The following is a 19,873-nucleotide window of genomic DNA, read 5'->3' on the forward strand; positions in this document are numbered from 1 at the left end:
TCACATTGCATTTGTTTTTTGTTTTTGTTTTTTTTTTTGATTTCACCCTTTTCCTATTACAGACTTGGAATTTGCATGCTTTTCCCCCCTTATTTCAGTGCTTGCTCTGGGTATTTTATCATGCATCTTCAAAACTGTAGAAATATTTTTTTATCCTTTTGTGTGTCTTTGAGTAATTTATTTAAAGTTATTTTCATTAATTGCCCAACTCTTTTACAGCATTATTATTTTACTCCCACTCTATCAAAGTCTTAAAAAGGTAATGAGATAAATGCTTAATCTCAGCTGGCTTTCATCTATCCTGCCTTAATGTCTGTTGTATTTCTCTAACCCTGGAATAGTAGGTAAATTAATGCAGGGCTCCTTTATCATTCATCTCATTCTTGCATAGTTTCCCAACTCTGCCTAACTTTTTTTTTTCTTTTTAAATTAGTTTATTTTCTATTTTTTAACTTTACAATATTGTATTTGTTTTGCCAACTCTGCCTAACTTTTAATTCTCTTTACATTCAATCCTGCCAACTTCAATCTAATTACTGTTAAAGTCATCTGTAAATTAATATTTTCAGATGTCTTTCTGCTTTAAAGCTTTAAATGACTCACCATTCCTTTCTATATGAAGTCCAAACAGAGACATGTGGTGTACTTCCTGCAGTAAAGCCACCAACTCTTCATTTCTAGTGTAGTTAACTTTGGAAGCTTTGAAGTTTCTGAGAGCTGAATGATCATTGGCTGCTCTCTTTCTTTTAGTATTCCATACTGTCTATTCAGCAGGGTCATGGTACAAAAAGCTTATTGAAGATGTGCAGTAAGCATTATGCTTCACTCAAATTGTTTAAATGTCCATACACATATTAAATTACTACAAATTGAACACTATAACATTCTGGGAACTGCCTAATGATATTCAGTATAGCACTTAATTTTCCTAGAACAGTTTGCTTATATTAATTTTGTTTTAATAAAGTAAAATTCTACTTTTTACCACTGGCACTATTAGCTATTCTAGTAGCAAAATGACAAGTCTTCTCCAAAATTAGGAATTGAAGTAAATATTCAGCTAAACAACTGATCCAATCAGATGATTATATTTCAATTATAAAGTACATGTTACATTATTAGAAAAATTGGACTTTAAAACAAAAGGTGGATGCTGCATGTTGTTTCATAAGTACTGTTTATTAAAGAATTTCAAATATATTTGTTTAATGAACACAGTAGTCTCAAAAATAGGAAATTGCTTTTGCCATAAGAGGCAAAGCCTATTTGTTGCTTTACTAATATGGTGTTTTTGAAGGTTTTTATATTGGAAATATTCCAATTATAAGCTTCCAGGAATAATATAGTTGAATTAAAAACATAAAATCCATGAAAAACATGTTAAGCTGAGATTTGAATTTCATTTTGACCCTTAATGGTTGTGCACACTATATATTTTCATCTAATAAATCCTCTAAGCAAAATATTTTACATTATGCAAAGCATAATGTCATCATCAAAGTAAAAGCTAAAACTCATGTATCCCTCACTGTGTATATTTCTAAATGATATGATAATAAAACTAATAAAACTACATAACGGGTTGCCTGTGTGCTAAGTCACTTCAGTTGTGTCCGACTCTGTGCAACCCCATGGACTATAGCCTGCCAGGCTCCTCTATCCATGGGATTCTCTAGGCAAGAATACCGCAGTGGGTTGCCATGCCCTCCTCTAGAGGACATAATGGGATAGATGCCATTATTATTTTCCCCTTTTAGATCAGGAAACTGTGGCACATGGAAGTCAAATAATTTAATCAGAATGACACTTAAGAAACGGTAGAGGTGGAATTTGAATTTCTGGTAGTTTGGCTAAGAGTCTAAACCACTTTACAACTTGTCCAGTGATAATGATCAAACTTAGGTAATTATAACTAACAAATTTGATTATAGTCTCCTTTTTCACAATTTTTTTTAGTCTGTGAAATATGGAAACATATCTAAAAATGGAAAACAAAAATAAAATAGTCTTAAAAACTTTATCAACCTCAATCTAATGGGGATATTTTGCTAGTTAGAATTTTGTCAAGGGTTAAAAATACAATTTAAAAAATGGTCATAATAATTTAAAAAGTACCTTAGCACTCATGGGAACGTAGCAATTGAAAGCATTTATAAATCTACTATGTTATTCTGCACCAGTGGTCTCACATTGCAGCCCAACTGCAAATTCTCAACCTCAATCAGTACTTAATGAATCAGAAACTTTAGGTGTGTGACCCAATCATTTGTGTTTTAACAAGATCTTCAGGTCACTCAACTTTGACAAACATTGGATTTTATTCACAACAATATGATCCAGTGATGGGGCCCATTGGAAACAGAAAAAAACACAACATTTAAGACGTTTAGAGATGCACCAAGTCTAATTTTTAGCATGATCTGGCATACCAAATGAAAAGGTGTTTGTTTTAATAATCTGAGTTAATAAAGAAAAACAAAAAGTTGAAAGTATTTGAACTTCTAAACTGTGTGTAATGGAAAGAAAAGTGGAAATTGTAGAGTTGGGAAGTGGGATGGGATTTCGACAGGCCAGAGATATAAGAGAAATGATGACTGGCTGTGAAGGCATTATGAAAGTGAAAGTGAAATCGCTCAGTCATATTGAACTCTTTGTTGAACAGGACTCATGGATTGTAGCCCACCAGGCTCTTCCCTCCATGGAATTCTCCAGGCAAGAATACTGAAGTGGGCTGCTATTCCCTTCTCCAGGGGATCTTCCCAACCCAGAGATAGAACCCAGGTCTCCAACATCGCAGGCTGATTCTTTACCATCTGAGCCACGAGGTAAGCCCCAAAATACTAGAGTGAGTAGCGTATTCCTTCTCCAGGGATCTTCCCATCCCAGGAATCAAAGCCGGGTCTCCTGCTTTACAGGTTGATCCTTTACCAGCCCTGCTACCATTATAGTAAAATCTAATGAAAGTTTAAAAGATGAATTCTAAATTAGCTTGGATATTGAGACCATACATTCAATTAACAAAAGCCAAGGTATGCAGTTTAACTAACTTCAGTATATACCAGTTGTGAATGTGTCAGTGACTCATTGTATCTTTTTATCCCTTAGTGGTCTTGTTTAATATAGTGGTATCAAAACCTAACCTGTGCGTTTTTGAAAAGATTACATTATATGTGAAGAGGTCACCATAGTTTATGGCACATAATTAAACTTACCCTCCACTGGATTCCCCTATAATGTAAACAGAATTCATCAGCATAGTGATGAGTGAGGCATGAGAAACCAAAAATATTGATATTCTACTTGCAAATGTTTGGGGTTAGATATTAGTGATATTAACTCAGTTTGAAGTTATTATTTTCTAATGTTCTGATGTTTTCATAGGTAAAATACATGAAAAAATAGTTTTTTCCCAAACTATTTTGATAGTAAAAGCAAAGAGATGTTTGACTCAAATTACTTTACTGCATATTCCTGTTCTCCAGTTGACATCTTGCTCACATGTTCTATATTTTACTCACATGGCTTGTTTGATTCCAAAATGAAAATATAGAAGCAAGATCTAATGTATACATAAATAACATCTAATTATATTGACCATGTTAAAAGGTCCAAAGCTTAATATTAGCACATTTAATCCCTGTAGCTATATTGTAGGGGCCTCCCAGATGGTGCTAATGGTAAAGAATCCGCCTGCCAATGCTAAAGATGCAATGTGGGTTCAATCCCTGAATCAAGAAGATTCCTTAGAAAAGGAAATGGCAACTCACTCCAGTATTCTTGCCTGGAAAATCCTGTGGACAGAAGACTCTGGTGGGCTAGAGTCCATGGGGTCTCAGAGTCAGACAACTGAGCACGGGCACACACACACACACACACACACACACACACATACACACAAAACTATATTGAGATAACTATAGTGTCTGTTTCTCAGATGAGTAAACTATGGCAATAGGGCTTTGAGTAAATTCCCCAAAAAGATACAGTTCATGAATAGTGGAGCTGGGTTATAAAATCAGCCAGTTAAACCTCCGAGTCTGTGTATTTAACCACTGTGCCATGATTCAAGACACTTGAAATAAGGATGTTTACAAAGTAGTATTGATTCATAGCCATAATAGCAATTCAAATATTGACATAACATTCAGGACATCTGCTCAAATTTAGATTTCCATATTATACAGATGTAGTACAGAATGCCAGAGACAGGCTAAGATTAGACTTGACTAACTGATTATTGAAATAGTGATGTCTCATCTTAAAAAGCTAATTACACATTTTGTTTTTATAACTGAAATAAAAATCATTTTTCCATTTTTATTGTTTGTTTTTAAGCTTTAATTTTTAGATGTAATCTCTGAAGATCTGAAAAAATGTTGACCTATTATTTTTAAGTAAATGTTGCACAAGAAAAAGCTTATATTATAAATCTTATCTCTATTGGTTACTTTGATTGAATGGGGAAAATATAGTAAATAATCCACAAAACCAGTCCAACTAGAGAGAAGCACTTCTTAAAAGAAGGGGCTAAAAGGATCATTTCCATATGATTTTATCTCCTCTTTTAGAATGTAGGCACCAGACCTACCATCAGCGGCTTTACTGCATAGTCTGGCCAATTTTCACCTGTCAATAGTTATGTCAAAGGACATTTCAGAGCCTTCATGTAGACTACTAAACTCAAATTGTAAAAGAATCGTATAAAAGAAAACCTTTCTCAAGCTGGCAGATGGAAATGAATATACAAAAACTATCTTTTTTTTTTTTTCCCCTCAGCTGGGACAGAATTGACTTGATTTTTTTTTTTTTTTATCACTCATGTAATGCTAACTTTTAATGTATATTTTATTGGCCAAAAACTTTGATAAACTAGCACTTTTAAGTAACTGAAAAAGTAACCGGAAATTTAAAGAAGCTCATTTATATTACATTTCAGTCATATTTTAAATAAGAAAGTGCCATGAAAAATACTAGTTTTTTTTAAATGTAGGCAGTAAACTGTGTAAGCTTGACTGCAAAGGGTTTTCTTCAAGTAGAATGAATATCTTGAATATAAACAAATATTTGATTTAATTCTCATATGATCAATATTTGAAACAATCTTTGAAAAAAATAACAAAATCAGTGACTCTTAAAATATATTGTGGTCATATGTTTAAGTAGTTGATAAGCTTATCATGGTTTATGTGAACACATTGGTTAGTTTCTTTTGATAGGAGTTTGGAAATACTGAAAAACTATTAGAAAATAATGATAAATGACAGTGGATATGTTTCATTAAGCAGCTGCAGGGATTGGTATTAGGTGATGAAAAGTGCTACACTTGTCATATTATGGAGATGAAAGTGAATAAAGCAGCATTTTTGCAGTCACAGTTTAAAAAAAATATCCTTTTCTTAAATGTCTTAGTGTTTATATTTATGTGATTCATGCACTTTTTTATAGGAGGGGATGTGTTTCTGGGAGGACCAAAATGATGCATATATTATATGATCCTTATATGAACTGTCATTCCTTCTTAACCTTTTTCATGATATTTTGCAGCATCATTGGCAAATAGTAGGGGTGCCATTTGAGTTTATGAGCCACCCTGGTGGCTCAGATGGCAAAGAATCTGCCTGCAACGGGAGATCTGGGTTCAATTCCTGGGATGGGAAGATCTCGAGGAAGAAATGGCAACCCACTGCAGTATTCTTGCCTGGGAAATCCCAGGGACAGAAGAGTCTGGCAGGCTACAGTCCATGGGGTCGCAGAGTCGGAGTGACTGAGCGACTAAGCATAGCACAGCACATTTACTCAATGCACATTTATTTTGTGGAGAAATGAATGAGGCTTGAGTGTCTTTCTTAGCTCTATGTCTTCCAGGGTTTAAGATTTTCTTTTAGAGGAAATCTCTTCAGAGAAATATGAGAAAGAAATCATTTCTGCAATATCAAGAGATCTTCTGTTTTATCCCTCTGTGTCTCTGATGAGAAAGCAAACTCCTCCCCTCCTTCCAGATTTTCTAGGGCTCAGATTTCAAATCTCTCATCCAGCACAGCTTTAAGTTTCAATCATACTGTAATCAGAATTTTCAATATGACTGATACATTCTTGTGAAACTGTGGTGAATATATCACTTTATGGCGGTGTTATATAAATATTTATAAGCATCTTACCTAGCTAATGCGGTATGTACAACAACAATAAAAAAAAAAGCCTTTTGAGAAAAATGTCTCTACATAGCAGGCATTTCATCAAGTTTCTTGAACACCTGATGAGCTTTGATTGAACTGTCTGAAGGACAGATTAAAAAGGGGTTCCTGTTGTGCTTCTTGTGCTAATGTCTGCCTTCTCCCTAGCAAATACAACCATAGGATATGGCATTTCTGAAGATCTTTCTCCTTGATTGCACAATATTCAAAGATAGAATTTTATTTTATGGTGATACTCCACCCAACAGGAATGAAATCATTCAGCCATCCAAAGGCCTCACCATGTACACTTTTAAAAATATTTAGAGAGTATGCTATTCTTTACATTTAAAGAAGACTCTTTGGTCAGCTTTCAGTATTTTCTTCATTAGGAAAATGACAGATTCTTTGAATTCTCCATGCCCATATGCTTAAAATGCAATCACATATTGTTTCTGTTATGTGGCTAAAATAAGTCAGTTTAAGTCATAAAGTGGAGAAGGTTAACTGGGCCCCCAAGAGTTAGTCATGGGATATTAACTGTAGTCATCTTAGTCTGCTGCTGCTGCTGCTAAGTCACGTCAGTCGTGTCCGACTCTGTGCGACCCCATAGACGGCAGCCCACCAGGCTCCGCCATCCCTGGGATTCTCGAGGCAAGAATACTGGAGTGGGTTGCCATTTCCTTCTCCAGTGCATGAAAGTGAAAAGTGAAAGTGAAGTCGCTCAGTCGTGTCAGATTCTGTGCGACCCCACAGACGGCAGCCCACCAGGCTCCCCCGTCCCTGGGATTCTCCAGACAAAAATACTGGAGTGGGTTGCCATTTCCTCCTCCACATCTTAGTCTAAGTATTGCTAAAACCAGGTAGCACTTTGTGTGTGCATATGTGTGTGTTTTTAATATTTTCTGAATCCAACATAATGAACCCATCTATAATTTTGTAAATCAGAGGACCTTGGCCAATGGTAAGTGAGGCAGTGGTGAGTGAGGGGAAATGATGTGGAGCTCTCACTTTACTCTACTCTGCTATCCATCCATCCAGTTAGGTAAAAAGAGGTAGTAAACTTTACCATACGAGAAGTTTTCCTAAAGCCTGCATGTCACATCCTTCCAAACTCCATGACATTAATCATCTTTATTATTAGATCAACATGTAAGATGTTCTGCTGTATATTAAATAAAGTTTAAGGTCTAGCAGGTGCTATGCCTCAAAGAGTGTCTTTAATTCATGTCTTGCTGCTGGTAAAGCGAAAAAGACAAATAACACACATGCTGTTATTGGAAAAAGGAACTCCATTCATATGTGGATGGGAAGATGAAAAAAAAAATCATTCTGTATCATCGCTAATGATTTTCATGGCATTATTGAGATGAAGGATGCCTCCTGAAGAGGTTTTCTCCATTCTTGAAGACAGATGAGTTGAATATATTTTGTGGCCATAGTTTGAAAATAATTTTTGAAACATAATAATTCAGTTTCTGTGAAAAGTTATTTTCTCCTATTATTTACACTAACAGTCTGCAGAGACATTTAAGGTATAAGACATATATTGAGCTTTGATATCCTAGTACCTAGTATATTTTATACTTGTTGGTTTACAAAACCCAAAATGAATTATTTGGCTACTGTGCTGAAAAGAATGCTGCATGAGTTCTGCATAAAGCATTCCAAAAGTCATTTACACCTTTATTTTATTTCTGTGCCTGGCAGTGTTCAGCATTTATCAGTTACTTTTTGATGGAATAATGGGGTAAAATTAGTCGTTTAGCATAATAAGCATCAGAGTCATGCTTAAAATCCATATAAAAAGGAACCTTAGAAATAAAACATTGGAATTTAATAGATTGTAGCTTCTTGAAGAGAGATAATATACAATCTGTATAGTCTTTTAATATCTATGATCCTATAAAGTATTGATAATCAAATATTCTCTAACAGACTCTTCCTAATGGTCAAATTTCAAAGTTTCAGGTTTCAAAATATTAAAAAAAAAACCTCATGGTGATGAATATCACTGTTATTTTATCAAGTAAATTTGCATGTGCAGATTTGTTTCCCTATGCAAAGCCAGTAATCAATATTTAAATGAAAACTATATTATAATGTGTTTGCTAATTTCTAACTGCTGCCCTAACAAATTATTACTAACTTAGCTGGTTTAAACCAACTCAATTTCATCATTCCGTAATTCCTCCAGGCTAGATGTCCAGGTCTAATGTACTTCAGATGGGTCCTCTCTTTGAATTTCTCACGGCTCAAGTCAAGGTGTCAACTGGATTGCAGTCCTTTCTAAATTCATGAGGGATAATATACTTCCAAGCTCATCAGGTGGTCAGCCAAATTTAGTCCTTGAAATTGTAGGGCTGAAGTTTCCTTGTTGTTATTCTTACGCCTCTTTGTTCTTATTACCAGCAATGGCACTTCAAATCCATTCAATCCTTCAAATCTCTCTGCTGTTCCCTTCTGCTGTTTCTCTCTGATTTCTGCTTTAAAGGCCTTCATGACTAGTTAACCCCATTCAGATAATGCAGGGTATTCTCACTACTTTTAGGATCCTAATTATTACTATAGCTGCAGTATTAATTTTGCTATGTAATATAATTTATTCACAGATTCCGTGGGTTGGATGTGGATGTCTTTGGGGATAAGGGGCAGCTCTGCCTACCACAGATTTTGGGGATTATTTTACATATCCTACTTCTTTTACAACTGAATTAATTCAATTATATTTTATTTTCAAATTCCAATTACTCATTGAAGTTTAGCAAAGAAATTATGTGCCAAAATAGATATTGAACAGTCTCTCTTATGAACAAATATTTTTATACAATTATTATTTTTCTTTAAAGTGAAAAACAGCTCTCATACTTTCTGTATTTAAGAGACAATTCTTTCAAACATGGGTGGATTTTTATTATCTTTTAAATTAAAAAAAGAAGAATAGAAAAAGGAATTTTTGACTGGCACAGATGGCTGGAGGTTTTTGTAAAAGTGTGCTTAATGTAAATTTCAAAGCTTGCATCAGTTTCTTGATAGACAGGAAGGTTTATTGTTTACTCTGTTAAATATCAAAAGACTGTAACATAAAAGTCAATTTTGAAGAGACTCTTAAGACATTTAAAAATTGTTGACACTATGTGAAATATGGAAATCTTAAGATCCATTGACACTGAAGTGGTCAAAGGAAGTTTTCAGAGGTCATACCTAACCGCAGTGTTTATAGATATTACTATGTGCACAACATTATTTTAGCATTTTATGTGTATTAACTCATTCAATTCTAAAATCTAATCCTATGAGGTAGATGTAATTATTAAACTACATTTTACAAATGAAAAGCTAAGCCAAAGGGAAGTTAGCTTTACACACATTATACAATAATAATGGTGGCACTGGGATAAACACTCAACATTAAGTCATGTGCAATGTTTCTGTGTATACGTTTGTATCTGGGTCCATCTCTCCCACCACCATACCACTGTTGGCCACTTTAGTCCATCAAGGACTCAAAGAAAGGCCAAGAGAGAGGTTGGAGGAAAAAATGGAATGTATCAGTCTAAGTAAAGAGGGCTTGAAGAGGAAAAACGTCCAACAGTAAAAGACAAATATTATGAGTCTAAGTAAGAAAAAGCCTGAGAATGGTTGTCAGACATAGCAAAAAGCAAAATCATTGGTCACATTATAAATGCCTCAGAATAGTGAGAATAAGGCCAAATTGAAGCTGGTTAGCACCTGAGTTGATTAGAGTCAGTGAAACCAGTTGAGAATGACTACAAAAGGGAAAAAAAAATGGTTAGTGGTCAAGAGGTAAGTGTTCAAGGATGGCTTCAAATGTATTTTGTATTCCACAGACTAAACAGTTAAACACAGGATACATACATTAATAAGTTTGATTTTTTAATGTGAAGAAGAGTAAAAGAGATTAAAGTTAAGAAGGGATATTAGAAAGGAATGTGAGTTGGTTCATAGGTAGACAGATGGATACTTGGGTTAAAGGACTATTCTTTATTATAATAGGACATAATCAGAAGCAATGAGTCTCAATATAGGTTAATCAGTTGGTTTATAGGCATACAATGATGATAATAATGTTCACACTGAGTGATAAATCAAGGTCATTTACGAAGAGTGTCTGAAGAAAAAGGAGACAATTTGAAATAGCTCTTGTAAAATATGAAGACAGGGATGACTTGAAAATGTAGAACATTGCCGCTGGGCAGAATTAATATTCAAATTGTGGCTGAATTTGTGATGCTGATATTTAGTGAGATTTGTGATACTGTAAAGGCATGGGTCAGCAGACATTTTCTATCAAGGTCAGGTAGTAAATATTTTAGTATTTGTGATTCATATCTCTCTAGTAGCTACTCAATTATTGTTTAAATGTGAAAGCAACCAGAAAATAGAGGAATAAATGTGCATGACTCTGTTCTCATAAAACTTTGCAAAAATAAGTGGTTGGCTAGATTTAGCCCATAAACCATAGTTTACAGACCTTTTCTCTGTAGGAACGTATATCCACATAGTTGTAGACTAGGAAGCAGAAACTTATATTACAGCTGGGTAGAGGGCGCCAATCAGTGGACAGGATGGACAATAAGATGTGCAGGGTGAGAATATAGGCAAAATCATGCCAAAAGTTCTGACCATATCAAATGTTGCTGAAAATGAGAGGTAAATAAATTAGGGACCTTATATACAGGGAGAAAGTAAAGGAATCCAAAGTCATAAGGGACAAATAACATGAATGCTGTACATTATTGGGTAGAAGAAAGGGAAATAAAATAGCTAGATGAAATAGAATACAGTAAAACCAGGCTACTGCAATTTTCTCTCTAGGTAAATGATGAAACAATTATTTTTAGCAGTGTAGAGAAGAAAATAAGTATTATACCTTCCAGAGAAAGGGTTGATGGGAAATTAAAACCATGTAGACAGAAAATTGGAGAAGGCAATGGCACCCCACTCCAGTACTCTTGCTTGGAAAATCCCATGGACGGAGGAGCCTGGTAGGCTACAGTCCATGGGGTCGCTAAGAGTCGGACACGACTGAGCGACTTCACTTTCACTTTTCCCTTTCATGTACTGGAGAAGGAAATGGCAACCCACTCCAGTATTCTTGCCTGGAGAATCCTAGGGATGGTGGAGCCTGGTGGGCTGCCGTCTATGGGGTCACACAGAGTCGGACATGACTGAAGCAACTTAGCAGCAGCAGCAGACAGAAAATAAAAATAGTGACAAGTAGATGAAACAGAGATATGAATATAGGTAGAGAGAGAGAGAGAAGTGTATGATAGCAATGTAAAATAATTACATAATGGTACTCCAAAAGTTAAGTATCAAATTTCCATATGATATATAAATTCCATTTTTAGGCATGTACTCAAAAGAACTAAAAGCAGGAACTTGAACAAATATCTGTACTCTCATGTTCACAGCAGTGTTATTCACAATAGTCAAAAGATGGAAACAACTAAAATATCCACCAACAAATAAATAGATAAACAACAAAATAAACTATTACACTATATACAAAAAATTGACTCCAAATTGATGAAACACCTAAATATAAGACCTAAAAGTATAAATTTCACATGAAAACATTAAGAAAAATTTCATGACTTTGGATTTGGCAATAATTTCTTGCATATGACATCAAAAGCACAGGCAAAAAATAGAGATGAATTGGACTATATCAAAATTATGTGTGTGCATCAAAAAACACAATCAACAGAGCAGAAAGGAAACCTACAGAATGAAATAAAATATATCTTATAAGGTATTAACATCCAGATTTTATAAAGAATTCCTGCAACTCAATAACAACAATGAAAATAACCCAATTAAAAATGGGGAAAGGACTTGAATAGATATTTTCCCAAAGATGATAAACAGATGCCTAGAAGCATATGAGAAAAATGGTCAACAAGTAGTAATTAACTAGGGAAATGCAAATCAAAATAAAATATGTCATCTCACTTCCACTGGAATGATTATTATATATGCACACATACACACAAAACAACTGAAGTTAAGACCAAGATTTGGAGAAATTAGGTACTATTGGTGGGAGTGATTACTGGTGTAGCCACTATGAAAAACAGTATGGAGGTTCCTCCAAAGGTTAAAAAAATAGAAGTGCCATGTACTTGGTCTCTCAGTCATGTCTGACTCTTTGCAACCCCATGGACAATAGCCCGCCAGGCTCCTCTGTCCATGGGGATTCTCCAGTCAAGAATACTGGAGTGGGTTGCCATGCCCTCATCAGAAGTGCCATATTAATCCAGGAATTTAACTTCTGGGTATATATTCAAAAAAGTTGAAATCAGCATTCCAAAGAGATATTTGTAGCATCACTTATATTTCAGAGGTGGAAGTAGCTCAAGTATGCATAGACAATTCAATAGATTTTAAAAATGTGATCAGGACTTCCCTGGTGGTCCAGTGGTTAAGACTCTCTGCTCCCAATGCAGGGACCCTGGGTTCAATCCTTGGTCAAGGAACTAGATCCTGCATATTGCAACTAAAGATCCCACATGCCACAACCAAGACCCAGTGCAGGTAAATAAATAAAATGAATACATATATTTTAATGTGGTCTATACATACATGGGATATTAGAATATAAAAGAAAAATTCTGACTGATACTACAACATGGATGAACTATAAAGACACGTTAAGGTGCTCGGGGCTGGTGCACCGGGATGACCTGGAGGGATGGGATGGGGAGGGAGGTGGAAGGGGGGTTCTGGAAGGGGAAAACATGTACACCCATGGTGGATTCATGTTAATGTATGGCAAAACAAATACAATATTGTAAAGTTAAAAAATAGAAAATAAACTAATTTAAAAAAAAAAACTAAAAAAAAAAAAGCCAGCACGAAAAATAAATATTACATGATTCCACTTAAGTGCAGTACCTAGAAAGGTCATATTCACAGGAAAAGAAAGTAAAATGGTGGTTGTCATGGTCTGAGGAAAGAGGGAAATGGGGAACTGATATCTAATGGCACCTATTGGGGAAGGTGAAAAATTCTGGAAATGGATGGTAAAGATAGTTACACAACAATGTGAGTGTACTTATGCCCCAGAACTATACACTAAAAACTGGTCAAAATATTAAATTGTATCTTATCTATATTGTACCTCAATAATAAGAAGAATTCTACAGAAATTAAGTATTCTGGTCACTGACTAACAGATTCTGCATATATGAATGTTATGTTCTGAATGTTAGGCTATGTATATTTTAATCAAAATATCAGTGAAGACTGGTGAACCTGGACAAATCAATTAGCCTCTCTAAGACCAAGTTATGACATTTATAAGTGAGAATAATACTAAAATGTGAACTATGATAGTGTTCTGAGATAGGATGAGATAATACATTTGAAGTAATTAGCACAACATGTGGCCATGGAAAGAAATCAAGCCAAATTAATTATACTTGATTATTATTATTATTTCAAGCTCCTGAGACTAAGATGTGTAAAATTATGATAAAACTACAAGAATAAGTAGAAAATGCAGGAGAAGAAAAAAGTGAATGTTATTTAAGAAGATGTGCCCAGAGATATGCAAGGAGAGATATCAACAACTTCAGATATACAAATCATACCATGCTAATGGAAGCAAAGAGGAACTAAAGAGCCTCCTGATGAAGGTGAAAGAAGAGAGTGAAAAGGCTAGTTTAAAATTCAACATTCAAGGAGCTAAGATCATGGCATCTGGTCCCATCACTTCATGGCAAATAGACGGGGGGAAAATGGAAATAGTGATAGACTTTATTTTCTTGGGCCCCAAAATCACTGTGGATAGTGACTGCACTCATGAAATTAAAAGACCCTGCTCATTGGAAGAAAAGCTATGACAAATCTAGACAGCAGAGATATCATTTTGCTGACAAAAGTCCATATAGTCAAAACTATGATTTTTCCAGTAGTCATGTACAGATGTGAGAGTTGGATCAAAAGAAGGCTTAGCACTGAAGAACGTGACACTGGAGAAGGCTCCTGAGAGTCTCTTCAACAGCAAGGAGATCAAACCAGTCAATCCTAAAGGAAATCACCCCTGAATATTCATTGGAATGACTAATGCTGAAGCTGAAGCTCCAATACTTTGACCACCTGATGCGAAGAGCCTACTCATCGGAAAAGATTCTGATGTGGGGAAAAATTGAGGGCAGGAGGAAAAAGGGATGACAGAGGATGAGAAGGTTATATGGCATCACCAACTCAGCAGGCATGAGTTTGAACAAACTCTTAGAGATAGTGAAGAACAAGGAAGCCTGACCCACTGCAGTCCGTGGGGTCACAAAGAGTCCGACACGACTGAACAACTGAACAACAGCGCAGTGCCCAAAGATTGGTGCCTTCTTTTTATTTTTTTGAGTAGCCAAAAAAGAAAGCTATAGAGATGTTTAATAGGAAATGGGGAACTCAGAACGAAATGTGAGATAAAATTTCTGACCAAGAACATTAATTTGGCAGCTGTTATGGTAAATTGTTACCATTTCCTACAAAGCTACATTTTATAAATATTAATAGAAAGAAATAGATTGTGATGTCTAACTCTATCACCATTGTGACTTTGAGGATTTACTTTAAATTTTAGTGAGACAGACAATATGTACTTAATAGCTTTGTTATGAAATTATTTTATAAACTTAATTATTAAAATAGTAATCAAAATAATATTTATATACCATAATAATAAAAGTAATTTATTTAAGCTCCTTAACATGTAGAAAGTACTTAACTATAACAAAAATGACAATTACTGACATGCACTTAATAAGCACCCAATAATAATAATAAAAAAACCAAAAAGCAACAAAATAAAAGCATCACCACCATCTGAAGGTGTGAAACACTCACTATGTAACTGTATTTTAGCCCTGTCCTAAAGATTTGTCATGAAATTTCTCCTCTAATCTTCAAAAATCTATAGGACCTGTTTTTACTCTCCACCATCATTTTTTTTTAATATAAATTTATTTATTTTAGTTGGGGGCTAATTACTTTACAATATTGTAGTAGTTTCTGCCATACATTGACATGAATCAGCCATGGGTTTACATGTGGTCCCCTTCCTGGACCCCCCTCCCACCTCCCTCCCCATCCCATCCCTCTGGGCCATCCCATTGCCCCAGCCCTGAGCATTTGTCTCATGCATCGAACATGGAATGGTGTTCTGTTTCACATATGATAATATACATGTTTCAATGCTATTCTCCCAGAACGTCCCACCCTCACCTTCTCCACCATCATTTTTTATGAACAGGTAATACAAAGTGACTCCATAGAAAGGGGATGAAAAATGCGGAGAGTATTTTGAGAGCACCTTTTTTGTTGATAGAAAAGAACAATGAGAGAAGTAAGTGGACTTGAAGAAACAGCTTCAGTGCCCAAAGAAAGACTGAACAAGAGCAACCTCACTGAATCAAAGCAGGAAAGAATTAAAAATATATTATCCATACAATTTTTTGCAGGATAATCAAATTATAGCATTATTTTATAATAAGATGCTTAAAATGTTTTCCTTTCACGTCGATGCCAAGTATTTGAATTATGAATGACTTACATTGTGACAGCATTTTAATGGACTTTCTCTATACACAATTGAATCTAAATTTCCTTCACTCAGCTTTCACTGCAAAAAGCAACAGCGTTAATCTTAAAATGACTCATAAGAGGAAAGTGAATTTTGCATAGTGTACAACATGTCTGAAAGCATAGAGAAGGAATTACAAAAGAAATATTGACCTCAAATTTTACTTTATGTTCAAATTAAGGCAGGGCTTGAAAAAATAAAAATATGTCATTAATCATGTCTAATCTATGAAAGCATGATACTATATATACTAAGATGCTGTTATTCTACTGTAAATCAGCAAATTTCTTGCACAACAATTCACTTAAATACTTAATGTTACACACAACTTGCCACAGCATCAAATATTTAGCTTAAAAATTAAACATAAACACCAAGTTTATCTAAAATAAATAATTATTCCCAATTGGCTCTCAGATCTGCCTCACTGAATACAAATTAAAGGCTCTGAATATTACTATTTATAAAGCTAAATTTACCCTATGAGTATTTCTTTCTGTTTTAAAATTTTATTTTACTCAAGTATAGTTGATTTACAATGTTGTGTTAATTTCTCCTTTACAGCCAAATGATTCAGTCATACACCCACATACACATGTATATATATATACATTTTTTCATTTTCTTTTCCATGTTGGCTAATCACAGGATACTGAATATAGTTGACTGTACTATAGAGTAGGACCTTGCTGTTTATCCATTCTACATGTAATAGTTTGCATCTGTTAATCCCAAACTCCCACTCCATCCCTCCCCATGAGTTATTTCTAACTAATAGATTGCATGTTGAAGTAATACTTGACAACAGTCCCAGGAAATATTTGAATATAACCTAAATATTAATAAGAAATACTTCCCTCAGAATCCTAGAACCTCTGTTGTGATATTATGTTACATATTACAGTGATGTAGCTGAAAACTCAGTAGATGTTACAGAGAAATGTGCTCCTAAACTGTGTTTTAGGCAACATTCATTCTATAAAATGTTAATAACTGTTTCATTAAAAAAACAATTTGTAGGGCAGAATATTTGGAAAATATTGAAGCAACCAGCCTCAAAAAGATCTTTTTCAACCTTTCAAAAAAGCACCATGAGTTTTCAAGAGAGGATCACATAGATGCAGTTTTCACCACTTTTCTTGGTCACAGGGCTAGTGCACAGATGCTATAACAGTAACGTGATGCTTGACTAGGAGCTGAACTCTAGGACCACACAGACTTGACACAAAACACAGCTCTGCCATTTTTAAGGTGTAAGACTGCAGATTTCTTAACCTCTCTGTCTCTAAATTTTCTCATCTAATGTTAAGAAAAAAGTACACAAAAATCAGTCAAACAAACGGGAGCATTTCATGAGTTTCTAATGAAGACTGAGAATTGTTTTGAGGATTTTTATTACCTGACACATAGGACACCCCCATTAACATTTGTCTGTTGTTACTATGAGCTAGCGATTGAACGCTTGTATCCTTTTTCACCCAAATTCAAAGTGTTGACACTCTAATTCCCCATGTGATGGTATTTGGAGGTGGAAGTGTAATTTGGTCATAAGGATGGGGGCTTTATTAATGAGATTAGCACACAAGTTTATCACACCTGTGATTATGTTGATAAGAGAAAACAGACATGAGATCTCCCTACCATGTGAAGCTATATTAAGAATTAGGTTTCTGCAAACCAGGAAGAGGACCCTCACCAGACACCAAATCTGCTAGCATTTTGATCTTAGACTTCCATCCTTAAAACTGAGAAATAGGTATTTTTTGTTTAAACCATTCAGTCTTGATATTTTTGTCACAGCAGCCCAAACTAATGCACTGATTTCTGGGAGCATCTCTGAAGAGCAGTGTACCAAAGTACACACTCTGTTTGGGCATGTTTCATCAGTATAAAAACTGAAACTGAAGTCACTCAGTCGTGTCCAACTCTTTGTGACCCCATGGACACAAGTCTCCTCCATCCATGGAAATTTCCTGGCAAGAGTACTGGAGTGGGTTGCCATTTCCTTCTCCAGGGGATCTTCCCGACCCAGGGATTGAACCCAGGTTTCCCACATTGCAAGCAGATGCTTTTACCTTCTGAGCCAACAGGGAAGCTTCATTAGTACACTCTTCTACATTTTCAACAAGATTAGCCCAGCCTTTGTCAACACCTAAGCTGCCTACAGTGGATGCCTGAGCTTATTATTTAAGGAGTGAGAGTCGACCCAAATCTTTAGATGCAAGGTAACAATTTCATCCAATAATATACAAAATTTTACCAAAAGGATTCTGTTCCAGAAGTACTGAAAGCCAATGAGACTGTTTTCTCAGGTCAGAGATCCTGTTTAGATGAGTCATGGACTCTAGGAAGTATTTTGACAAGATTAGGGGAATGGGGATATGAGACTCTAAATGATTCTTTAGAATCCCATATGGCCACACCAAGGCCAAATTTAATAAATATACTAAAGTGTAACTGAAAACAATTAAACGGCTTACATGTAATAAAATGTTATAGCAGAAAGAGTTACTTATAAAGTGATCAAGGGAATATTGTTTTATTTATTCCAATCTTAATATTCATTTCGAGGTTGATATGAAAATGGTTAGCTGGTCTTTCCCTTCTGTGAGCCCTCAGAATTTTGTGGGTTATGTGCTGGTACACGGTATAGCACAAGTTTATTTTTCAAAAACAGAAAACCTCTAGAAACTGAAATTTTTGTATTTTTATAAATATGACCTTCTTAAAAAAACACTGCTAGCAGAATGTAAATAAAATAGTGTATTCTAATTATACATAGTAAACATTATGATAATTTTATTATTCTAGATCAGATATTGGGAATTAAAGTAAAAGTTATTGGTGAGGTCCTTGACATTAAAAAAATGGAGATGGAGAAAAAAGTACAAGATATTTTAGTTCTGACTCTCTTATTCAATTTTAGTAATATAGAAAATGCAAATTTTATATAAAAATCTGGTAAATAAATAAATTTATCTCTATATCATGAAGAGGTAATGGAACACAAAGAGAAACATCAGTAAATGTGTTAATATGGAAAATAGGAAGAGAGTGAAAAAGAAAAAGTAAGTGACTGAGCGATTTCACTTTCACTTTTCACTTTCATGCATTGGAGAAGGCAATGGCAACCCACTCCAGTACTCTTGCCTGGAAAATCCCAGGGACTGCAGAGCCTGATGGGCTGCCGTCTATGGGGTCACACAGAGTCGACTTAGCAGCAGCAGAAGCAGCAGCAGCAAGTGACATTGAAAGAAAGAAAGCAACTGAGAGAAGGAAAGAGAGTGAAAAGTTTGGGAAAGAAAAGACAGATGCATGAAGACATGTATATGAGATGAGGAGACAGAAGGATAAGAACTAGGAAATTACAGAGAAAATCAGTCTATCCAGAAAGGCTCAGAGCACTTGCTGCTCCGTGAAAGTCAGAATAAATAACCCTGTAGCCTTGAATCTCTAGTGATTACTTTGCAGAAAGTTCTTCAACTAAGTTATGGCCAAGAATATACCACTACTATTCATGGATTCATGAATCAAACCCAGAGAAAGTATCAAACTGACCTAAAAAAGAGGCTATTTGATTCACTTCTTGATGGATTATTGCTTTACTGATATTTAAATATTTGAACTGAATGTTCCTGTTACCAAACCAAAGTTGAGTCTGCTCATCTGTGAATGGTAAAGCCTGTCTATGGACACTGGGTTGTGGTAAAGGAAATTCAGTACAGTTCAGGTGCTCAGTCATGTCCAACTCTTTGGACCTCATGGGCTACAGCACACCAGGCTTCTCTGTCCATCACCAATTTCCAGAGTTTACTCAAACTTATGTCCATTGAGTCAGTGTTGCCATCCAACCATCTCATCCTCTGTTGTCCCCTTCTCCTCCTGCCTTCAATCTTTCCCAGTATTAGGGTCTTTTCAAATGAGTCAGATCTTCGCATCAGGTGGCCAAAGTATTGGAGTTTCAGCTTCAACATCAGTCCTTCCAGTGAATATTCACAACTGATTTCCTTTAGGATGGAATGGTTGGATCTCCTTGCAGTTTAAGGGACTCTCAAGAGTCTTCTCTAACACTACAGTTCAAAAGCAT

The 19,873-nt window shown here is 35.2% G+C and overlaps 1 protein-coding gene across 5 annotated transcripts in view; it reads right to left on the reverse strand.

The window, feature by feature from the left end:
- Positions 1–19,873, reverse strand: part of FSTL5 (follistatin like 5) — a 780,511-nt gene that overhangs the window by 394,073 nt on the left and 366,565 nt on the right. The gene's annotated exons all lie outside the window — the stretch shown is intronic.

The sequence above is a fragment of the Giraffa tippelskirchi genome, chromosome 11, assembly GCF_054371585.1.
Source record: "Giraffa tippelskirchi isolate mGirTip1 chromosome 11, T2T-mGirTip1v1.2.pri, whole genome shotgun sequence".
Taxonomy (NCBI): Eukaryota; Metazoa; Chordata; class Mammalia; order Artiodactyla; family Giraffidae; genus Giraffa; species Giraffa tippelskirchi.